At 43.5% G+C, this 25899-nt stretch overlaps 1 protein-coding gene across 15 annotated transcripts in view; it reads left to right on the forward strand.

Annotated features, from left to right (window-relative positions):
* LOC126266656 (adipokinetic hormone/corazonin-related peptide receptor variant I-like) overlaps positions 1–25899 on the forward strand; it is a 1027110-nt gene that overhangs the window by 638907 nt on the left and 362304 nt on the right. For 9 of the 15 annotated variants that reach the window (XM_049971055.1, XM_049971060.1, XM_049971063.1 and 6 more), the window contains exon 1: positions 8909–8998. The exons of 5 other annotated variants lie outside the window; for them this stretch is intronic. The gene's annotated coding sequence lies outside the window, so the exon portion shown is untranslated. Of the gene's footprint in view, positions 1–8768; positions 8999–25899 lie in introns of those variants that run through there. One more of the 15 variants, XM_049971061.1, reaches the window with a different exon arrangement.

Below are 25899 nucleotides of genomic sequence, written 5' to 3' on the forward strand. Positions count from 1 at the left end.
ATTCTAACCTGCTGCCGTAGCGACCGCGCGGTTCCAGACTGAAGCGCCTAGAACCGATCGGCCACCGCGGCCGGCTGCGGCCCCTGACGGACGCACAGTTTCGCGGGTCCCGGGTGACGACCGTGCCTCATGTAACAAACTACTGTGATGGTATATTCAACAACATTTTTACGTAATGTATGATCGTCTTCTCCGCAGCTCGTGGTTTCGCCGTGGCGTTCTCGCTTCTGGAGCACGGGGTCCCGGTTTAGATTCCCAGTGGGGTCAGGGATTTTCACCTCTCTCGAGATGATCGGGTGTTGTTGTGTCGTCTTCATCATCATCATTCATCCTCATTACGCTCGGAGGAAGGCAATGGCAGACCACCTCCGTTAGGACCTTGCCTGGTACGGCGGTTCGGGTCTCTCGCATCGTTCCCCCACGCTCTGGTAAGGAGTACGGGACTCCATCATCATCATCATCATCATCATCATCATCATCGTCTTCAGAGTTTCGGACCGTCTTCAGAGTTTCGACGCGGTGTATTTGCGCTCATTTATTTTAGTTTCAATTTATAAACAATATTCCTTTGCAATGTATTGTTGAGTGTATTTGCATTCATTTATTTTCACGCGATGTATTTCCGTTTCACGTGTGTTGCATGCGAGCGTACTTGAAAAAAATTGCTTAAAGCAACATTTGCATATGTATTGAGGTGTCAAAACCTTTGCCTAATTGGTGTATGGACGCAAATATTAAAAAGAAGTGTCAATCTAGTTTTAATTAATATGTCCTATTGTGAAAGTGTATATTCAACTTCAGAAATCGATCACGACAAATTGTTTACCCATTTATTTATGACACATCTTGAAGCAAAACTGGACTAATGTAAACTACTTTGAACAGATATCTTTTTGACACTTTACAGGTGATAGAATGTGCGTTGGAGTAATAACTATTAAGTGAAGTCTGATGCAAAGTAGTATTGATATTTATATGCACGCTAATGTTGACATTATGCTCAATCGTATACGCTTGCTACACAACGCAGTAATTGACAAGGAGGGGGAAGAACCAGCAGCTGCATTCTCTTGCCAGCTAGCACTGTCGGCAGAAGTATGCCCCTCTGTCGGCGAGAACCGTCGTGTCGGCGCCGAGTATTTCGTCTGAGATAAATTTACGAAGTTCGTTTACTTAAGCGAAATGCTCGAATGAAAGCGGCTAGAGTACTTTACAGAATACTAGTTACATAGGGTGAAATATGGCTGAACAGCTTCTTCTGAGTGCTGTTTTTTAAATACTGTTTCTAAACTTCAGTGTTACTTACTGTACACCGTACATTACATATCACATATTGACTAAATATGATCGCACAATGTTATTTTTTTTCCTCATTACGATTAGCGTTTACAGATACGTCCCGCACTCACATCCGCTACACCTTTCAACCATACTCTCCTTTGTAAATCGTGGTGTTGTTATCTCTTTCGCATATCGCACGGTGACCTGTTCTTATTTGCGTGATTTACAACCTCTACGTCCAGAGTTTGTAATTAAGTACGAAAAACAGACACAAACAACAACAGGCCTTCGCTTGCGGCTGTACACCGTTCATCGTAAGAATACACCTGATGTAAATAAACACAAACGCGATGATTGGTCAGCAGCCGTAGCTCCGGAATACTGTTGTTCCGCTCTTGGAAGAAGGTCCAACTTACGTATTAAATATTTTATTACTATGTCACTACAAATGAAACCTTAAGGCATTCTGATGTATTAACAGCCATCAACGTTTTTCCTAACCACACTTTAGCCACGTAATTTTTATTACAAAAATTGAGTACAGTCACAGCCTCAGTAAGCGCTACTTGTGCTCTGACTGCCTCACTGTTCATACGTACCGCGAAAATGGATGGCTCTGCTTTCCGCTTCGTAGTGAAACAAGCCTGCAGAACACCGTTCATGGCTAGCAACAAATTGTTCTTAATATTTGTCTCAACATTACAGAGAAAAATGAGCTTTAACGTTTATTGAGAGACAAGATGTTATAAATGTAAGGGTTCCAGGTGTAACTGTATTCTTGGCGTAATCGGTAGCGTCGGTGTTTGGTTCAAATGGCTCTGAGCACTATGGGACTTAACTTCTGAGGTCATCAGTCTCCTAGAACTTAGAACTACTTAAACCTAACTAACCTAAGGACATCACACACATCCATGCCCGAGGCAGGATTCGAACCTGTGACCGTAGCGCGTCGGTATTTGACTAGGCAGTGAGTTAGTGGGAGGTGGTTCGAAACTGTTGAAATTGCCAATTTTCTTTGTTCCGTTTGAATACCAAAAGCATTTAAATACGAAATTTATCAATATGTGGTAACTAACTCATACGCAATCACCATTTTTTTCAAGAAAAATGCACGTCTACTGGTTTCTAATTACATACCACACGCATAATACTGGTTTTCATTGCAAATACATATTCTTAATTATTTCATTTCATTTCATTTATTGATCATATATTATATCATTTTCAATTATAGTTGTCATATGTTAACACTAAAACAATAATCGATAAATTATAAAAGATTGTTACAGATTTAGAAGTTACGAAAACATTACACAAATTTTCTGGAGAAAATTAAAAATCAAATACTCTTTGTTTGCATATGACCACTGTTTTATAGGACAGATGTGGTCTCACACGACCCAGAGTGATAAGCGTCCTAGAAACACAGAAAACAATTTTCACGGCGTCGAGAACGCTGCAGTTTTACTGCTGTCACCGTACAGCTATCTGAAACCAGTAGAATAGATCTACAGCCATGTTAAGGGACTTGTGGCGAGAAATAAAAACACCTTTACGCTGCTGCAGTTACTGGATCTAATGCACGAATCTTTACGACATGTCCTTGCTGAACGATGGCGGAATGCAGAACATCACGTCATAAATGAGGAGGAGGAGGAGGAGGAAATATGGACTTTTTTGTGGCTTGGGGTTCTCTCGGTATCAGCGTAGCAGTACTGAAATGTACTGCTTTCCTCGGATTGCTATATGGAAGAATTTCTGACATTACCAGACGACTGACTGTAATATCTTCAGTGGCTTCCATTTTTAACTGCATGATGAAATCCCAGCAGTGCGCTGTTACGCTGCATATTGCTCATGCAGAAAAATTACCCTCTTTAAAGTCACGAATTTTTATCGATCTTGTTTTTAGTTACAATACCATGTTACCTGAGACCGAGAGCACGTTTTCCTTCAGATCACCTACGAAGAGTATCGCCTGAGTTTTACTATTATTTCCTTCTGTTCAAAAATTATTGTTCTATGTTCGTCACTTTTTGCGACTTTACTACAATTGTTCATATCACTGCAGGTTAACTGGACCAGGTGGCTGGCCAGTGCTTTCCAAGTTAAATGCGCCGGTAAAGCTGTTGTCCGGTATTATCGTTGAGACGATGTACGCGTAACGCACAGCATAAAACGTATCCTCATTGGCGTACTTGATTGTGCTCGAGAAAGATTGGCTTCTACTCCACCTGGAACGAAATCCAATGCTCCAGCAAACGCGGAAGAATACATAGTGTAATGTTTACATGAGGTTTGTTCTTATGATGAACGGAGTATACTGCGTCCGACGGTGTCCGACCAATCCCGTTTCAGATGGCTCTGAGCACTATGGGACTTAACATCTGAGGTCATCCGACCCCTAGAACTTAGAACTGCTTAAATCTAACTAACCTACGGACATCACACACATCCATGCCCGAGGCAGGATTCGAACCTGCCACCGTAGCGGTCGCGCGGTTCCAGAATGAAGCGCCTAGAACCGCTCGTCCACAAAAGGCCGGCCTGAAGTTTGTAATTCAGACTTCATCATTAGGGCTTATAATTTCATTTCTTAAGCTCCACGTTAGATCATAGATTTTGGCGTTTACAGAGGAGTGGATCCAGTACACTGAGCGTGGGAGATGGTGGTGGGAACAGTTCTCTTCACTTGAGAATGATGTTGAGTTCATTTGTTCAAAAAATGGGTCTAAGCACTATGAGACTTAACATCTGAGGTCATCAGTCCCCTAGAACGCAGAACTACTTAAACCTAACTAACCTAAGGACTTCACACACATCCATGCCGGAGGCAAGATTCAAACATGCGACCGTAGCAGCAGCGCGGTTACGGACTGGAACGCCTTCAACAACTCGGCCACCGCGGCCGACCAATCCCGTTTCACTGGGACACGTCCGACAGCCGGCTGTGTGCTGCAGCATGTGGCCCACTCGATCGTGTGCAGTGGACATTTGCCAGTCGCCCTATATGTCTTGGAATCAGTCGGTCGCGTGAGGCAGTCCAACCAGACGGTTCCACTGGATGCCCATCCTTACTCCCATTGTGATCCCTTACCAGTTGATAGTTACAGCGAGATAAAAAGAGGGAATTATTTCACACGAACCTCGTGAGTCTATTGGAACTAGGGCTGTTGAAAAAATATCGATATTCGGAAATTTTTACAGAAAATATCGGTATACATCGGCAGCATTTCCTCCCCCTATATGTTGTTGTTGTTGTGGTCTTCAGCCTGAGACTGGTTTGATGCAGCTCTCCATGCTACTCTATCTTGTGCAAGCTTCTTCATATTCCAGAACCTACTGCAGCCTACATCCTTCTGAATCTGCTTAGTGTATTCATCTCTTGGTCCCCCTCTACGATTTTTACCCTCCACACTGCCCTCCAGTACTAAATTGGTGATCCCTTGATGCCTCAGAACGTGTCCTACCAACCGATCCCTTCTTCTAGTCAAGTTATGCCACAAACTCCTCCCCAATTCTGTTCAATACCTCCTCATTAGTTATGTGATCTACCCATCTAATCTTCAGCATTTTTCTGTAGCACCACATTTCGAAAGCTTCTATTCTCTTCTTGTCTAAACTATTTATCTTCCACGTTTCACTTCCACACATGGCTACACTCCATACAAATACTTTCAGAAACGACTTCCTGACACTTACATCAATACACGATGTCACCAAATTTCTCTTCTTCAGAAACGCTTTCCTTGCCATTGCCAGTTTGCATTTTATATCCTCTCTACTTCGACCATCATCAGTTATTTTGCTCCACAGACAGCAAAACTCCTTCACTACTTTAAGTGTCTCATTTCCTATTCTAATTCCCTCAGCATCACCCGACGTAATTCGACTACATTCCATTATCCTCGTTTTGCTTTTGTTGGTGTTCATCATACATCCTCCTTTCAAGACACTGTCCATTCCGTTCAACTGCTCTTCCAAGTCCTTTGTTGTCTTATCAGTATCAAAATGGCAATATCAGGTGGCAGTATTTTTATCTTATACTATTTTTTTCACAATTTTCGGTATATATTTATAGTTGATCTTTTGAATTGTAGAAGAACATAATTTTACTTTCACTGTGTGAAGGAGTCTTACTACCTTTTAAGCTTTCTGCACGTCCAGTGTTTCTCTTTGGCTGTTCAAGACAGGTATATGCATCACAAAAGAAGTCCAGTTGCACCGGGTTGGGTGACGTGAATGGAATAACAAGATATCCGATGCGAAGAAAAAGAACGGCGGTAGCGTTAAAAAACAATTTTTTAGCGCAACTAGTGCGCTATTTCTTGACAACAGCATTGTTCATAAGCGGTTGCTGAAAATGATGAACAAAAATCTAAATGACAAGATTGGTCTTTGCGGTGGACGGACACGTGCGAGGGGAAGTGCTGACGTATTCTGCGCTCGGTGCTACCAACAGAAACTACTACGTTTAGCTTCGCCACGCTGTTTTGACGCTGCAACTGCTAGGTCGGTGGGGTTGCCAGAAACGAAAAAACAGGGAAGTGTTCTGGACAAATCCTGTATGTGACGAAACCGAACGACGGACCAATCGGACGCCTTTTACTGTGCCAGTTACATGCAGTCACTATTGTTAGAAAAACTGTTACCGCCAAGCGTAAAGGTGCTTCCTTTTCTTTTCAGTTCTTACTCTAAAGAGGAATAGGCAGGCTGCTAGCTTGTTGATGTATAAAATATTTAATAATAAATCAATACTTAGACATACAGTTCAAAACCTGGCAGAATATTTACAATGTGGAGCCGATATTTTTACGGGCAGATAGGTCGATATTTTCTCAGTCAATATATTGATACTACGAGGATCGTTCATGAGCCGTGGTACAAAATGCTGTTTTGAAGAGAGCGCCGCAGTGCGTAGTGTAAAGCAGTCGCCTTCCGTTTCTGGCGGTGGCGCAGCCATTGCAATCGCAGCTTTAGTGTCTCCCTCTGTTGGGGAAGGGGAATGGTTGCCTGTTCACGTGCATTTACGGGGGCCAGTTGGTCGCTCGGTGCAGTCTGGGCCAGTCTCTCGTCCCCAGCTTGCTCGTCTGTCTCTCGTCCGCATTTGTGAGACAGTCTCTGTCTGTCGTCCGGAGTGCTAGTATGTATGTAGTTCGGATCAACCTTTAAAGCCGGCAAAATGAGGGCCTTTCCACTGCGCCAGTAAGAGAACTCAGCGTGTGGTCGCCCGGTCGGGGCTTAGTTCCTGCGTCTGAGTCTGCGCGTTAGGTCGGCAGTCTGCTCGAGTTTGCTGAGGCAACGGTCATTGGCGGTTGGATGGGTCGGTTTGTCCGTCGCGCGCTGAAACACAAGATGACTTGTCCGTCTTGAGCGTCGGCGCACGTGAGGTCGCCACGTGAGTCCAGTGGGCCGCGGCGTATAGCGAGGGATAGTGACTTCGCGGTCGACACCAGAGCAACAGGAGTCAACCCACGACATCAGTGGGAGCTGCGACGCCGTGAGACGAGAGATCGCCGCGCCTTCCTACGTCCGTTGAAGCGGCTGGCAGCGGAAGGTTCGGGAGAGCATTGGGGGGTGCTACGCCAGGTCTTCTCGAGAAATCGCAGTTTATTAGAAGTTGAGTGATTGGTGATATGTTGTGTGATTTACTCTTGTTCAATTCTACTTGTTTTCTTGGTCAGTCTCTCGTCCCCAGCTTGCTCGTCTGCCTCTCATCCGCATTTGTTTGGCAGTTAACGGCTGTCGGCCGTTCGGTGCCGCCTCTGTCATGTTTGTCAGATTTGGCGTGTTAAGGAATTTATTGCTTGGAGTGTATAGGCCTAATTCCTGAAATATGTTTTGATCTTGCCTATGATCTTGAGAGGCGGTATCTGTGTACTGTAGATCACTTGTTTGGTCAACCTTGTAGAATTTTATATAAGATTACATTTCATGGGCTTTTATTTAAATGATCATTTTAGTATATAAACTTGCCAGTCTTTCACAGTAAGATTTTCTTGGCAGTTAAAATCAAGTTACACCTTCGGTAGCTAAGTCAATATTTTAATTCTTAGTGTTTTGTACCATTTCCATCCCTCCTACAGGAGTACTTGGTTGGTGTGCTTGTGAAAATTGTTAAAATTTTAGTTTAAAGTAATTTGGTGTGTTGCAGATTTGCACCAGTGTAGTCCTTCAGAGACTGTTGTAAGAGGAGGTAACTACGGCGTGTCAAAAGGGAGCGGCAAGGTTCCCTGCCCAAAAGCTCATACGCTCAAAACTTGTTACTTTCTGCCTCTGAATAAATTGTAACTTGATTTTTAGAGGGTGATTTCTGATTATAATTTTAAATTTGTTTCTTTTAAAAAATGCTTTTACGCACTATTAAAGTGAATAAAATTCCCGTTGGTTATGATTTCATCAGTTACCCCCTGGCAATAACTTCCACGCTTACATAGTGTGATTAAATGTGTTAATGTTCTTGATGAATCGCTAGTAAATAAATTAAATTCTTAAGTATATTCTTTGAAAATAAATCACGATTCAGTTCAATGACCCACATTTCTTTTCTCAGAAGATATTTATTGTTACGAACCAGAATTTGGTGACAGTATACATCAACATGTCTTGTCCATGTCATATTTTTCTACATAGTCTCCATCACGTTCTATGGCCGTACGCCAACGTTGTGGAAAAGCATGTATTCCCTACTGGTAAAAGCTGTTGTCCTGTAGGCGTAGCCATGTTTTCACTGCATGAGTGACACTCTCGCCATCTTCAGAGAGGCCTCTCCGTCGTGTCACAAAACGCTCCAACAATTCAGGTGAAATGGCCTTTCTTTGGATCTTGTGGTCCGCTTTGAGCGTTCCTGGAACCCATCGTGAACACCTCTTTGAATATCCGAGACTCTCTATCATTGCAGACGCACTTCCAATGCTGACCGACAACTGTAGAGCCAATTGTCGAGTAGTGATGCGCCGGTCGGCACGAATAACGGTATCTGCACGAGTCTGGAGCTGTGGCTGTGACAGGACGTCCCGGGCGTGGCTGGAGTTCTGTTTCTGCATTTCTTGAAGCTGTAACTTTCTTTACCCGTCGCCCAACTGTACTCTTGTCAACTGCAGCATCGCCATACACTGCACACAAACATTTATGGACTTTCACAATGATTTATATTTATGCACACAAGAATTCAATAACATCACGCTGATTGTAACACGAGTAGTATGTAGACGCCATTTTGACGCTGTACTACGGCTCTGCCAGAACGGTTCGAAACTTCACCAGCGCACAGAACAAACATCAAATGTGAAGCACCAACAAGGACGTTAGTCTGTGTATATTAATGTCTGTTTAAAAAAATGTGGGGCACTACTTATTGTAAGACCGATATACCGAGAGCCGATGATGATTTTTTTTAAAGATCGGTATAGCGGATTCCCAATCTATTTAAAAAAAAAAAATCAACAGACCTAATTCGAAACAGAAGAGTGACTGTCGCTCGACGCGCGGATGATTGAGCCAGCAGCCGAATTGTGTCCAGCTGGTGTGTTGTGTGTTTGCGGCGCCGCTTTTTCACGGGCCGGGGTGAGCCGATAGCGCGCGCTGTAAACAGCCGGGTCACCGAGCTGCCCCGGCGGCGCGAGGCAGTCCAGTCTACCGCAGCAGGAGGCGCACGTCGGCCGAGAAGCGCGTGCTACCAGCAACGAGCGGCGTATCGCCTCACACCAGAGCACAGGTACCGTGCCGCGTGCTCCACAGGTGCTCACCTGTTGCTTTGTTTACAGCCAGCCACTGGTCCGCTTCCTGGCGGCGAGCAGAACAAGTGTCGGCTGCGAGTTTGCCGCGGGCAGCACTGTGGGTTTTTAAAGCTGACGTGTTACCTCTTTGCTCGCCTGTGACATTTAATGGGTTTGAAACTGTACGGAATATCTCAACAACGCAGATGATGGCGACTTTTGTCTAATCGTTGTTAAACTATGGAACAAGTGGCAATATTCGATCTGTGGAAATCTCTTATTCTGTCCGTGTTTACTTGAACGGGAAATGTGCTTTTATACATTCCGCCTCGAGCAGGAGACAATTAGTGTTCTTACTTCATGCAAATAGACACACGCAGAGCTCGTGGATTTTTTAGTACCGACAGTGGCTCTCCTTTATTTTTCTATCGAATAATAAGCAATGATTAAGATCCAGCGATCTGACAGGAACGATCATTCCAAGCAAATCATAAACTGTAAAGTAATTAACATACCTAATTTTATACACGAACTTCTCGTGTACGCCTTGCAATCACTTTTTGTTTTGCAATTCTAATTTTTTCATCCGATTTATGAAAATATGAATAAACACAGTATCTTGAGCATTACTTCGGTTTGTTTCTAGTACATTTATGTAAATATCTTTGAGTAAACAACTAGCTGTCAATCTTGAATCTCTAAGAGTTTCAAAATACTAAAAATACAATACACGTGCAACATGAAATTATCCAACAGTTTTAAAACGTTACTGAAAAAATAAAGCAACCAACAAGTACAGAAGCAATAATAATTTATTCAAAGCTAATATAGGTCCATCTACAAAGACAGAACGTGAGTACAACATCCAATGTAAAAACGCTTTCTAAATTGTATATTATGTAAAATATAAATAAACGCGATTGTTTAGAGATGTATTGATGAAGGCAATGAAGCCGAAATAAGTTTTCTTACTGAACTAAAATATCAGGAAGCACACAGTCGACCATTTCTCTGCATAGTTTTCTTTCATGTGGTAACGTTACATTCAACAAAAGACAAAAAAATTGAGTTTACTGTTTTATTTGTTTTGTAAACAAAAAAGGTCTTCTCTTCCTGCACTATATTTTACTCTCTCGTACTCACTTTGAGCCACCCTCAGTGGGATCTATAACGATACAGTTATGATGATGATGTTTATTTTGTGTGGCGCACAAAGCACAGTCATTAGCACCCGTCCTAAGTCCCAATTTTCACAGTCTAGTTTTTTTTTACACAGTCCAATCTAGCCACTGTCACGAATGATGATGATGATGATGAAATGATGAGGACAATACAAACAGCCAGTCCCCGGGAAAAGAAAATCCCTAACTAGGCCAGGAATCTTTCCTGGGATCTCGGCAGAAACGCTAGTCTCTAGACCAAGAACTGCCGACCTGATGATACAGTTATGATACACTTTTGTTTTGATATGTATTATTAAAGTGAAAAAAGGCGAAACGCGTGTGGGGGGAAAAAACACAGTGCAGCAACAGAAGGCATTTTCTATTTACAGAAAAAAATATGTCTGTGCTTGCTGCGGAGGATGGCCACGCAAACAAACTCGTTTACTGATTTAACCTGACGTAGGCATATCCGAAACAACATGTAACAGAAGTGAAAAAGGAAATTTTGTTTCGTTGCGTAAAACTAATTTAAAATTAAGTTCTTATCCCCAGTAATGTCATCGTTCTGTTTTTCTTAGCTGCGTATAAAACGTCTCGGTCTGCATCGTATGGGTAGTTTCCTGGTCAAAGATGAGCCGCAAATGTCGGCTCCGTCTTTCTTTATCTTTGGCTTCTTTCGTACTCCGATAACCTGCCTGCCACAGCTCTCTCTCTGCCTGACTGACCAGCGTGTACTTTTCCACAGTGCCTGCAGGCAGTTTTGTACACCAAAGGTTTCACTGGTTCTTCACTGTTGAATAATAAATTAGTTGCGTTGTTGTTGTTATAAAGCACCGATCTGTTGTTGCGAGACTAACTCCCTTGCGAGCCTATCTAGAATGTGGCAGAAATACGAAAAAGTGCACCAGTTTTTTGTACCTATTGACTGGTTGCTATTTACCACCGAACAACCGTAGCGCATTTTCACGCATTATCCTTTTCCGTAGAATATCCCCAATCAGTTTAGAACTATAAAACCGTTACTCAAAGCGGGACGTCTGATAGGCTGTGATTCCATTTAAAAAAGGTTACGGACAACAGGAAAGCACTCATCTCACTTACATTGAGACGTATGTACTGTTAAGAAAAGTGTAAAGATCACATTACTGAAAATACAGTACGCCTGTTTACTTTCAAATGTAAAAACACTATTTCCTTTTTCCTGTCTGTTAATTTAAGTTTCGGTTACGTAAATGCTATATTAAAATAGTTAATTCGAGATTGTTTTCCATCATTTATGGAATTTAACGAATTCCACATAAAAAAGGAAACATTATTCTAATTTCTTGTTAAGTTTATCAATGAGTGCCTAACGTAAACAAGTAATACATCCCCCTTGTAACGAGTCTGCACCTTAGCATTTTGTATAGGGTATCCCTCCCAATAGCCATCAAGCGCATTTTCTCTGGTGTTTTGGAAGTGATTTGCAATTTCGTTTTTGCAATGTGTAACTCATCTCGTCCAGTATCGGCGGAAAGCATAGGTATGTTTCCCGTAACAAACAAAACGATTTTTAAAGCGGAATATTACGTCATCATCCGATAAGCACATAGCGGTCCCATCTAAGTCTAGTGCGATATTTCGATTATCGATACGCTTTAAGAGGGAACGACAGGACGACGAACGAAAATGTTGTTCAAATTCATGATTTTTTTCTCCGTACTGGATTGTGGTACACAAAAGGGGTTTGTTGCAATGAATAAAGGATACAAGTTTTTATAGGTATTTTTTGCTGAAAAATATTTATATCTTCCTGTGTGATTGGAATTATTCCGAGGAGCCTCTGAAAGGAGGTAGTTCGAGGGTTGTCGCTGTAACTCGGGTTGTGGTTGTCTGAAACATGATATTAACGTATCACCCTGATCCTCAGATATGTAATTTTAGTTCAACGAAGGAAATTTTGTACATGGATGCAAGTTCAGAGACCGTGAATAGTTACAACTGAAAGAAAAACAGCCCTCGGTCACAATGTTAACCGGGTTTCAACACTGCTATTGAAATATTCAGTAAGTTGGTTGTCTTGGTTACTGATGCTCCAGCTAATCGGGACCCCACAATCTACCCTCTTTGGAACTCTGTTGAGTCTTTCATTGCACGTCGATCTCGGCCTATGAATGCAAATACAAAGAGTGCATTACCCGTAAACAACCTGCACTGATGCCCAGTCCGTGCTGAACACCCACAGTGCAGCGCGACATATGCCCGACCTGCGTTGTTGACCGTCAAACGAAACCATCCCATTATCACCACTGCCCACATTGTTTCGCCTAGCCCCTGTAGGTGGCAGTATTTATTCGGAGATGAAGAGGTTTGCACAGAATAGAGTATCTTGGAGAGTTGCATCGAACTAGTCTACTGACTGAAGAATGCAACAAATACATGGGTTAGAAAAAGACTCTGCAAACCGTCCCGCAAGTATGGGAGAAGATTACTGAAATATTTCAGGTTATTACATGACAAAGTTCCTTTCAAAAGTAGAGGACCGTTGTCCGTTGTGTGGGGCAAGAAACATAAGCAGGGAGCTGACATTGCTCCCTGGCGACACACGCCTGAGCAGCACTAATTTTAATTCTCTTGCAAAGAGTGTCTGCATAGATACGAGGCCCAGATGTTGGCTATTGTGTCTGAACCAGCTTTATGTTAGCTGCTGCTTGCATGGGATCACTGCGCACTTGTCACGCAGTTCGGGAAAAGCGGCATAGGGAGATGCTGGCGACAGAGCGACGCAGCTCTGCCGTAATATAGGCGAATTACCTTTGAATACCTTATGGGAGTGACAGTGATCAACGTGTCACAAATATTTACTATTAAAAACAGTCTCTATCACAATTTATTTATTACGGTGACCAGTATCGGCCACTAGTGTGGTCATCTTCAGACTAATGAGTAAGAACCTCCTTTAGCTGGAGCATCACTACTCAAAGTAGTGACACCACTCAAATTAGTGATTTTCCAGCAAAAGGAGGTTCTTACTCATTGGTCTGAAGATGACCACAGTAGTGGTCGAAATCGGTCACCGTGCAAATAAATTGTGATCAAGACTGTTTTTGATAGTAAATATTAGTACACTAATGGCCATTAAAATTGCTACACCAAGAAGAAATGCAGATGACAAATATATTATACTAGAACTGACATGTGATTACATTTTCACGCAATTTGGGGGCATAGATCCCGAGAAATCAGTACCCAGAACAACCACCTCTGGCCGTAATAACGGCCTTGATACGCCTGGGCATTGAATCAAACAGAGCTTGGATGGCATGTACAGGTACAGCTGCCCATGCAGCTTCAACACGATACCACAGTTCATCAAGAGTACTGACTGACGTATTGTGATGAGCCAGTTGCTCAGCCACCACTGATCAGACGTTTTCAGTTGGTGAGAGATCTGGAGAATGTGCTGGCCAGGGCAGAAGTCGAACATTTTCTGTATCCAGAAATGCCCGTACAGGACCTGCAACATGCGGTCGTGCATTATCTTGCTGAAATGTAATAGCCGTCAATAGGAACAATGCCGGGTGATACGCCAGTATGGCGATGACGAATACACGCTTCCAATGTGCGTTACCGCGATGGTGCCAAACACGGATGCGACCATCATGATGCTGTAAACAGAACCTGGATCCATCCAAAAAAATGACGTTTTCCCATTCGTGCACCCAGGTTCGTCGTTGAGTGCACCATCGCAGGCGCTCCTGTCAGTGATGCAGTGTCAAGGGTAACCGCAGCCATGATCTCCGAGCTGATAGTCCATGTTGCTGCAAACGTCGTCTAACTGTTCGTGCATATGGTTGTTGTCTTGCAAACGTGCCCATCTGTCGACTCTGGGATCAAGACGAGGCTGCACGACCCGTTCCAGCCATTTGGAAAAGATGCCTGTCATCTCGACTCCTAGTAATACGAGACCGTTGCGATCCAGCACGGCGTTCCGTATTACCTTCCTGAACCCACCGATTCCATATTCTGCTAACAGTCATTGGATCTCGAACAGAAGTTCTGCGTGACCCGCTAAAGTCCCTGAACGCCGGTGATGTGGATGCCCTCCTGGATGACTGTTTTCAGCTCAACAGTGATTTTGGGGTTATTGCGTACACGTTTCTTTAACACAACCCCACAAAACTGAGTCGCATGTTTTAGGATCAGGAGAATCTGGCGGGAAATCGAGGCCCTTTCCAGTGGCCTCTTGGTGCTCCAGAGCCGGAATGCAGTCCCCAAAATGCCCCTCAAGGACATAAAACACTCTCCTGCTCTGATGAGGTCGACCTCCGTCTTGCATGAGCAACACCTTGTCGAAATAAAGTTCAAATGTCTCTGAGCACTATGGGACTTAACATCTGAGGTCGTCAGTCCCCTAGAACGTAGAACTACTTAAACCTAACTGACCTAAGGACATCACACATATCCATGCCCGAGGCAGGATTCGAACCTGCGTCCGTAGCAGTCGCGCGGTTCCGGACTGAAGCGCCTAGAACTGTTCGGCCACCACGGCCGGCCGAAATCAGGGTCCCTGTGTATAGTGAAGATGAAATCATCTTCAAAACCCTTCACGTAGCGCTCGACATCACCGTAACAGTAAGGAATATCGCACCGATTATTCCGTGACTGGACACTGTACACCACAGAGTCACCCTTTGAGGGTAAATAGACTTCCCGATCGTGAAATGCGGATTCTCAGTCCCTCAAATGCGCCAATTTTGCTTATTGGCGAAGCTATCCAAAGGAAAGTGGGCTTCGTCGCTAAACCAAACCATACTGCGCATACTAATTCCCATCATGCCCCGCGGCCAACCGTGGAGTTTGAAGATCCTAACGCAAACCGTTCAGAAGTTATGACAGTTTTGTTTCATACGGTTCAATAATTGTCATACTGCATTAACAGTTATGGTGCTTGTTTCTGAAACAGTTGTTACGACCAGAGCCGGGTTCGTGTTTTTGTCAAGAGGTCGCGTGAAGAGCGAGGGTGAATGATCGTACGGATCGCCGGAGCGCTAATAAAACATTATTTAGTTAACAGTCATTAACTGGCGAGAGTTTTACAATCACTCCGTCTTGTTCCCTGTGATACGTTGTAGCGCTTATTGAAAGCGAAAGGAGAAGAAGGTGTCGCGTCAGTGCCGTGCCGAGTGGAGGCCATTGCGTTGCGTACAGCCGTCGCCACACGGACCGTGCTGTCGAACGTTAACGTTGAGCGTGCCAAGTTCACCGTGCTGCTGAACGCTCAGGAACGATGTGACTTGTGCATACGGTGCGTGGTCCCCAACGTGGCATACGCGATCTCAACGCACTCCAGCGGCAGTTGAGGGATGCTTCTAGTTCGTAAATCACACTTTTTACTCAACGGGCGCTCGTAAAATTCCCACGTTAGCTCTATTAAAACGCACATATTCTCCATCGTCCACGTAAAGGAAAGTACCATGTCCAATCAATAAGGACACAGGCTTATGAAAGTTCCATTACAAACAGTGCGGTACAAATTTGGAATACTTCTCCGCATAAGATAAACATTATTTCATCATTCCCACATTTTAGTAAAACACGAAGGTCAGTCTTACTTGATAACTGTTCCTACCCAGTAGCAGAATCTTTCTAACATGTGAATTACGAAGGGTAAAAGAAAAAGGAGCAAAATATGTTTACACAAGTAGCGCAGCTGTCCTGTAATTAAGCCAATCTAACAAACTCACCCCTCAAAAAAAGGTGAACTTATATTTACATAACATCAAATATTATAGCATATAATTTTATTAAACTAATATTAAAGTATCAGAAGTAAAAAAAAACGCGAATGTTAGGGAAAAAAATTGGGAGTGTCAGCCCTGTCTTTCCTTCACTGTTTGTTTTTAGTATGAAGGGCGTCCACATGTCCAGTGGCTGAAAAGAGGACTCTATGCCACTGCTTTTTCCAGTGCTGTCATTGGCTGCACTCCTCTCTGTACCGCCACCGATAGGAGCTGCAACAATGGTTACTGTGCTGACAGACGTTCTCTTACTCGCCATAGGCATACTCTTCTTGCTGGGAACAAACCCATTTCATGACTCGAAGTAATGTGGCGTGACTGTTCCATCCGTCACGGCTGAGAAGATACCATGACCTCTCAGTCACTAATCGCTTACGTCTTTTGCGTATGGTCCTCCTGAACCCGCCAATTGCATTTTGTTTGACAGTTACAAGTTCCTTACCAAGGTGACTTCGTCATCTTACATTAGCTCTAGCATGACCCTCTCACGCGATACTGACATTCATTCAAACGCGGTTTATGAATGAAAGAAGCTAGGTGTGATCATTCTGCTTATACGAGACGCGTGGTGGCATTACTCCTGTCTGCTTTACGCAAGTGCGCTGAAATACCCATTATTTGCATACACAAACATTTAATCCTCTGCATGCCATTTTGAGGTTTCTTTCATTCTGTCCTCACGCTGCTGCAGCTTTAATGCCCAGAATTGTAGACCACCTTTGGCGAGCGAACCACGTTGATGGCTTTGGCTCGGTAGGTCGATTGGAGAGTGCGTGGTGGAAATGTGGGGGGAGGGGACTGACAATTGAGCCCTCGTTGGGGACAGCAAGAGAGTCACAGGGTGAACTCATACAGGGAGGTCCGGTAACAGACTTTCGTTCAGTGCAAGGCCTCCGGCAGCGCTGCAAATTTATCAGTCCCGCTTTCTTTTATTGGCTGATTTTTAGCCTTCCATGTTTGTTTTAGTTTCGTAGGTAATAGAAGCTTCTGATCACGACTTCACATATTTAATTCTGTTTTGAAAGGTGTTGCTTTTTGCCATTGACTGCGATGCATTTCGCAGTGGCTTACAGAGTGTGGATGTAGAAGAGATGAGTACGGTTTGTAACCTCGGTGCAGGAGTCAATGAAAATTTCGATGGCTTTTAGTTGCGAGAGTATGATACACGGGTGGGAACAAAAGTAGCGTAGAATACGATCAATATATGACAATACACTTGAATCGAGCTGTTCACAACGCGGGTTCGTAAGCAGAAATATATGGACAAGAGCCCTTAGAGTATCACGTGACAAGTCAGATTTTGATTAATACGAAACAAAAACATATATTGAATCATTTACCTCGTGGACGTGAGCAAACATTAAGCAGAATTCGAGCAACATGTTTACAATGCAATTCACAGAGTCCAATACACACAGGAAGGTGGTAATCAGAAACGTAATTTTGACTGGCTAAAAGCCACAAGGTCGAAATTTCAATATTTGGTTTTAAAAATACCCACACTTTACCGCGAGACTTACCCAGAAAGTATGACTGAAAAATATTGTCATCTGATAATCGCATTACGCAAAGCAAGTATAAGAATTATCGTGCCATATATTTCCAACTCGAAGTTCACTGCCAGTCCACTCTAAGCGCTACCGTCGTTCTCTGTTTCCCTATCGTAACATAAGACTTGCACTTCTGATATTTTGGTGTTCTGTGAAGAGAGTGTCGCATTGTGACAGGCACTAACGTTCCAGCCGGTGACAGCTGCTTCATAACTTTGTGCTGTAATGAATTTTCATCGACAGAATGTTGCCGTCAGGGCCAAAGTGCTGTGCTGTACAGCCCCCTCCCCCGTAGTTAACTGTGATTCTGTTCTGTGGGAGGGTCCATGTACAGTTTTCACTGTAACGTGTTTTGCACTTCGAGTGGAGTACAGGCATATCGCAACGTTTTTAGCACATGTCTCTCTTTGATTCGATGGTAACTAATTAACGATGGCCCAACAGTGCTAATAACATGTCTTTAAAAGTTACCGTAGTAAATACGTAGATGAGCACATTTCACATCTAATAGCTCCGAGCCAAGTACAGTTCGTTCAAATAAGCATACTTCAAAGACAATACGGACCCAACCTTTAGTGATACGCAGAAAATCATGTAAGGAGAACAACATTCAATCCACAAGCAAGAAAGATTAGCTTCTGACGTATTGTCAACTACGATGTTCTTCTTCGGTGTGTTTTTGCTTTTAGGAAGCTTTAATTGTCGAGTGCTACTAATAGTGTTCTATAGATTTCGTGTTTGTTTTGAATACAGTCAGAGAGACTCCCTTTAGTCAGCCATAGTGCCAGTAGTGTCAGTGTCGCCCTAACCGCAGTCTGCTTCACGTCTGCTGTGCAGCGAGCTACCTTAATTTAAGTATAAACTGTATTTTTCTTATTTGTCACTTCTTCTTCGGTGTGTTTTTGCTTTTAGGAAGCTTTAATTGTCGAGTGCTAGTAATAGTGTTCCATAGATTTCGTGTTTGTTTTGAATACAGTCAGAGAGAGTCCCATTAGTCAGCCATAGTGCCAGTAGTGCTAGTGTTTGTTTTGAATACAGTCCAGAAACAGGCAGTGTTATTTTCATTGTTTTCTACAAGAAGTGGTTAGCAATCACAGTTTAGTCAATAATCAGCCGCCTTTAGTGAATTAGCAGTCTAGTTAAAAGTTGATTAAGTCTCTTCAGTAAATTGATTCCTTAGGATGGATAGGATGTGTGACTGCTGTGTACGGACGCAGGAGGAGCTGGCCACTCTTCACGAACAGCTGAGCGTGTTGATGGCCGCGGTCAGCCGTCTTCAGGCTGCTGCCTCGGAGTGTAGCGGCAGTGGAGAGTCCGGTGCGTCGCAAGGTACACCCCAGGTGTTACATGCTTCACTCACTGTCCCTGCTATCGAGACATCTTCGCGGGTACCGGGCGCGGTTGCGCCACCCTCTCCCCAAGGGTAGTGGCGGGTTCAGCGGCGTTCGCGGCGCACGAGGCGGAGGGTCAATGTGGAGGCTGACCGTGTGGCATCGCCCGCTCTGACTGTGAGTGGACATGTGGCTGCTCCTTCAGCAAGGTCCGAGGAGGCACACGGGGGGAGGGGTTTATTAGTTATTGGGAGCTCCAACGTTAGGCGGGTGATGGAGCCCCTTAGGGAAATAGCGGAAAGCTCGGAGAAGAAGGCCAGTGTTCACTCTGTCTGCTTGCCGGGGTGTCTCATCCGAGATGTGGAGGAGGCCCTACCGGCGACGATAGAGAGCACTGGGTGCACCCAACTGCAAATTGTTGCTCATGTCGGCACCAATGACTCCTGCCGTCTGGGTTCAGAGGTCATCCTCAGTTCATACAGACGGCTGGCGGAGTTGGTGAAGGCGGTGAGCTAACTATTTGTAGTATCGTTCCCAGAACCGATCGCGGTCCTCTGGTTTGGAGCCGAGTGGAAGGTTTAAACCAGAGACGATTCTGCGGAGAGCTGGGGTGCAAATTTCTCGACCTCCGCTATCAGGTGGAGAAATGTAGGGTCCCCCAGAATAGGCCAGGCGTGCACTACACGCCGGAAGCGGCTACGAGGGTAGCGGAGTACGTGTGGAGTGCACATGGGGTTTTTTTAGGTTAGAGAATTCCCTCCCTAGGCCCGACAAGACGCCTCCTGAGACGCGGCAAGGCAGGAGTAGGCAAAATGCAACAAGGAATAACAATATTAATGTGCTAATAGTAAACTGCAGGAGCGTCTATAGAAAGGTCCCAGAACTGCTTTCATTAATAAACGGTCACAACGCCCATATAGTACTAGGGACAGAAAGTTGGCTGAAACCACATGTAAACAGTAATGAAATCCTAAACTCAGATTGGAATGTATACCACAGAGACAGGCTGGACACTGAAGGGGGAGGCGTGCGATAAGAAGTGCAATAGTATCGAAGGAAATTGACGGAGATTCGAATTGTGAAATGATTTGGGTGAAGGTCACGGTTAAAGCAGGCTCAGACATGGTAATTGGATGTCTCTATAGGCCCTCGGGCTCAGCAGCTGTTGTAGCTCAGCACCTGAAGAATAATTTGGAAAATATTTCGAGTAGATTTCCCCACCATGTTATAGTTCTGGGTGGAGATTTTAATTTGCCGGATATAGACTGGGAGACTCAAACGTTCATAACGGGTGGCAGGGACAAAGAATCCAGTGAAATATTTTTGTGCTTTATCTGAAAACTACCTTGAGCAGTTAAACAGAGAACCGACTCGTGGCGATAACATATTAGAGCTTCTGGTGACAAACAGACCCGAACTATTTGAATCAGTTAATGCAGAACAGGGAATCAGCGATCATAAAGAGGTTACTGCATCGATGATTTCAGCCGTAAATAGAAATATTAAAAAAGGTAGGAAGATTTTTCTGTTTAGCAAAAGTGACAAAAAGCAGATTACAGAGTACCTGACGGCTCAACACAAAAGTTTTGTCTCAAGTACAGATAGTGTTGAGGATCAGTGGACAAAGTTCAAAACCATCGTACAATATGCGTTAGATGAGTATGTGCCAAGCAAGATCGTAAGTGATGGAAAAGAGCCACCGTGGTACAACAACCGAGTTAGAAAACTGCTGCGGAAGCAAAGGGAACTTCACAGCAAACATAAACACAGCCAAAGCCTTGCAGACAAACAAAAATTACGCGAAGCGAAATGTAGTGTGAGGAGGGCTATGCAAGAGGCGTTCAGTGAATTCGAAAGTAAAGTTCTATGTACTGACTTGGCAGAAAATCCTAAGAAATTTTGGTCCTATGTCAAAGCGGTAGGTGGATCAAAACAAAATGTCCAGACACTCTGTGACCAAAATGGTACGGAAACAGAGGATGACAGACTAAAGGCCGAAATACTAAATGTCTTCTTCCAAAGCTGTTTCACAGAGGAAGACTGCACTGTGCTTCCTTCTCTAGATTGTCGCACAGTTGACAGAATGGTAGATAGCAAAATAGACGACAGACGGATAGAGAAACAATTAAAATCGCTCAAAAGACGAAAGGTAGCTGGACCTGATGGGATACCAGTTCGATTTTACAAAGAGTACGCGAAGGAACTTGCCCCCCTTCTTGCAGCGGTGTACCGTAGGTCTCTAGAAGAGCGAAGCGTTCCAAAGGATTGGAAAAGGGCACAGGTTATCCCCGTTTTCAAGAAGGGACGTCGAACAGATGTGCAGAACTATAGACCTATATCTCTAACGTCGATCAGTTGTAGAATTTTGGAACACGTATTATATTCGAGTATAATGTCTTTTCTGGAGACTAGAAATCTACTCTGTAGGAATCAGCATGGGTTTCGAAAAAGACGGTCGTGTGAAACCCAGCTCGCGCTATTCGTCCACGAGACTCAAAGGGCTTTAGACACGGGTTCACAGGTAGATGCCGTGTTTCTTGACTACCGCAAGGCGTTTGACATAGTTCCCCACAGTCGTTTAATGAACAAAGTAAGAGCATACGGGCTATCAGATCAATTGTGTGATTGGATTGAGGAGTTCCTAGATAACAGAACGCAGCATGTCATTCTCAATGGAGAGAAGTCTTCCGAAGTAAATTATCTGGGAGTAAGCATTAGGAGTGATTGCTATTCACAATATACATAAATGACATGGTGGATGACATCGGAAGTTCACTGAGGCTTTTTGCAGATGATGCTGTGGTGTATCGAGAGGTTGCAACAATGGAAAATTGTACTGAAATGCAGGAGGATCTGCAGCGAATTGACGCATGGTGCACGGAATGGCAATTGAATCTCAATGTAGACAAGTGTAATGTGATGCGAATACATAGAAAGATAGGTCCCTTATCATTTAGCTACAAAATAGCAGGTCAGCAACTGGAAGCAGTTAATTCCATAAATTATCTGGGAGTAAGCATTAGGAGTGATTTAAAATGGAATGATCATATAAAGTTGATCGTCGGTAAAGCAGATGCCAGACTGACATTCATTGGAAGAATCCTAAAGAAATGCAATCCGACAACAAAGGAAGTAGGTTACAGTACGCTTGTTCGCCCACTGCTTGAATACTGCTCAGCAGTGTGGGATCCGCACCAGATAGGGTTGATAGAAGAGATAGAGAAGATCCAACGGAGAGCAGCGCGCTTCGTTACAGGATCATTTAGTAATCGCGAAAGCGTTACGGAGATGATAAACTCCAGTGGAAGACTCTGCAGGAGAGACGCTCAGTAGCTCGGTACGGGCTTTTGTTAAAGTTTCGAGAACATACCTTCACCGAAGAGTCAACCAGTATATTGCTCCCTCCTACGTATATCTCGCGAAGAGGCCATGAGGATAAAATCAGAGAGATTAGAGCCCATACAGAAGCATACTGACAATCCTTCTTCCCACGTACAATACGAGACTGGAATAGAAGGGAGAACCGATAGAGGTACTCAGGGTACCCTCCGCCACACACCTTCAAGTGGATTGCGGAGTGTAGATGTAGATGTAGATGTAGAGTGGGACAAATCCGGAATCTGAATCAACGTCTAGATCCATACTTCGAGAAACACTGTGAAATCCATGGCACAGCGTACTTTCCACTGTAGCGCATAATAGAGTTTGTTCCAGTTCACTTCGCGTATGGGACTCAGAAGAATGACTTCTTAAGGGGGAACGACAGGGTGACGGATTAAAATATTGCTCAAATTCAGGACTTTTTTTCTCCGTGCTGTAATGTAGTAGACAAATGGGGTTTGCTGCAGTTAATAAAGTAAACATTGGAGTTTTTGTTAATATTTTTTATTGAGAGATATTAATATCTACACTGAGTAATTGGGATTTTCCCGAGGCAGCTCTGAAAGGAGTAGATCGACGGCTGTCGCTGTAACTCTAGTTGGAGTTATCTGAAACGTGAACTGAACATATCACCCTGACGCTTACTGATGTAATATTAGTTCGTTGTATGGATTTGTAAAAAAAAATTCTTTTTGGCGAAATTATAGATATTGAAAGAATGACTATTTTTGGACCCCTTTTTTTGGCCAAAAAAATCAACAACAAAAATTGGCTACGATGAACGGAAGAGAACTCAGTTTGGTTCAAGGGAAACCAAAAATCATTAAAAACGGATGAAAATTGTAGCGTGGTCGACGACAACCATGCCGAAAACAAGATTTTGGGAAACCGTGTTTAATCTTTGTCGACAATTTATGGTCCAAAAAAAGGGATAAAGCTTGAAACTTACGAGACATCGTCGATGCCTGGTCCATAATAACTATCGCCCCAGCTAGCGGATGGCTGCTTTATGTGGCTTTGACCTGAGAAACCCTCATGTTCGTTCTCAAAGCCCTTTTCGTCGCAGAAGGCATCACCGCTGGCGTTTCTGTCTTCACAGAGACGGCTCGTTTCATCGCAGATTTTGACTTGAAGGGCACATGCCACGTGCATTATATGTAAAACAATACCCAATAAAACAGATTTTCACTTTGTGCCGGACAATAAAAACGCTCGTCTGTGAAGGAGGTCGACTGACGCTACCTCAACCATGAAACAGCTGATTCGGCGTCTACCAGGAGGTCAGCATAAGAAAATTGAAAGTCTGTCATGTGTTCGAGACATTTCACCACTAGAATCAGCTCTAAACATCTCACGGAAGCAACAAAGGAAGCGCGAGTGTGGAACCGGTTCTCTAGCGCCGAGGCGTGCCGTGGACGCCCCGCTTCAAACGCTCATAGAGTCGTTACCTTTTTGGAGTTCGGGCATAACATGTTGGGGAATAATTCTTCAATGTGTATACGTTCTAATTCCATAATAAAAAAGATTTCGAAAACACCACTTTGCGCGTGGTCTCTAGTGTAATCAAATCTTGTATTCGCAGACCGTACGGAATCGACACGTCAGGGGCAGTAGCATAACACTAAGTTTCTCACTTTAAGCTGTTTCTTGAAACTTTCCAAGGGGCCTTATGCGGGACTGTTGCTCGAAATCCTGAACAGGGAGACGCTGGAAGGAACACAAGCATTCCCGCTGTGCTGTCCTGTCGATCAAACAAACCTGCAGCATTTCGTTCTGCTGTTCCTCGTATACGTTATCCCCTGTTGGTCTCATCCGGTACGAATCCCACAGGCTCGGATAAGATGCGAGTCTCATTCGTAAGCAATCTCATCTGTAAACGGACCGCGTTTTCCCAGTATCCTACCGATGAATCCATGTCTTGTAGTCACTTGATTCACCTAAGACTGAACCTATGTGATCATTTTCGTATCGCACGAATGTTTAAACCGAGATATCTCTGTGAGTTGACTGGTTCCACTTTTGAATCACTGATGCTGCGCTGAAACGGTTGCAGATTTTTGCTTTGTGACGTTCACAATTTTACATTATTGACCATTTGATGCAAGTTGGAATATCTGCGCCACTTTGGAATCTACTCTCAGTAGAATAAACGTTGTAGCACACTAAGAGTCTCTGTTGCTGAATATTTTTATACACAGTTAAACATAATAGTTTGTAGGCTGAGTTTTCCTGAAATTTTTATTTGAAGATCAGTGAAACAATTTCTTCTTTTCTAATCCATACTTAAAGAGTCAATGTAGTGACTATGTTACTTAGATGATTGAAACTTTAATTACATATGAACAACACGTCTATATATTAGAAGGGCACTACAATCATGTAATTTGAATCATAAGTTTTCTCTTTGAAAGTTTTAGATCTGATGTTCAAAATAGAGGTCACTTTTTAGGATTATGTACCTGAATCCGTGAAAATAGGCCGTTTGTAGAATGGCTTTGTTGCCTGTCTCTTTGTCCGTCAGTCAGTCCAAATGTTAAGAACTCTTTTTCTCCGGAACGTCTAGAAGTGTCAAGCTGAAATTTAAGAGACATAATAAGGTCCACTGTCCCTTAGCGGTGTAAAAAATTTAAGCTTCTACGTAAATGCAGTCAAAAGATACGGCCATTTATGTTACATATTTTTTATAATCGCAGTTTCACTCATCAAAACGACTAGGGTACTTCCAGTTGATCTAGAGTCATAAAATTTGGAAAGAAGCAAGGTTTCAAAGCACAAGTAAAAGAAAACTTACGAAAATTGTTGAAGCGTAATTTTTCACACAAAATGTTTTTCATTAGAACTTACACTGGATTCATCACCTGTCAAAACCATAATAGAAAACTATTCGTACATGCGAACGTAAAATATAAGTTGTAGTGATATTTTAGTAATTCAATAATATTTTTTATTAAATCATTTCTCTCAACACATATCAACTGAATTTCCGTGCTCATTTCTTTCTGAATGCCCCACCTTATCTCTGGATCTACTGCAGAGACTTTGTTACCGTCATGGAATTTCCGGGGTCGATATCTTGCCGGTATCGAAACTGATAACAGACAAAAATCATCGAGGTTTCGGTTCCCGGCATGGATGAAATATCTGCAATATATACATAATTAAGTTTGTACGGAACTTTCAATACGCGAGTCCTATTCTCTCTTTTTTTTTTTCCTGCGCGATCTCAGGCCCTTTGTCACGGCCCGCGCGGCTCTCCCCGTTGGAGATTCGAGTCATCCCCCGGGAATGGATGTGTGTGTTGTCCTTATCGTAAGTTAGATTAAGTGACGTGTAAGCTTAGGGACCGATGACCTAAGCAGTTTGGTCCCATAATATATTGGCACAAATTCTCAAATTTTCATTTTTTTAACTAATTGTTGTGTGTGCCTCCTCCTATTGATAGCAGATTGCTGTCTGCAGTCTACTTTCCTCCAAAAATTGTAAAACAAACTCGCCGGCGTGATGTGTGGCTTATGAGCAGCCGCTCGACCATGAAATCCAAGTTTCTTCATCTCCCACCTAACTGTCATAGTACTTGCAGTGGGTCCTGAAGCAGTCTGGAATTCCTGTGTGATGGTCTGGATAAATGTCTGCCTATTACACATTACGGCCCTCTTCAACTGTCAGCGGTCACTGTCAGTCAAGATACTTGTGCA

Source organism: Schistocerca gregaria, chromosome 4, assembly GCF_023897955.1.
Source record: "Schistocerca gregaria isolate iqSchGreg1 chromosome 4, iqSchGreg1.2, whole genome shotgun sequence".
Classification (NCBI taxonomy): domain Eukaryota; kingdom Metazoa; phylum Arthropoda; class Insecta; order Orthoptera; family Acrididae; genus Schistocerca; species Schistocerca gregaria.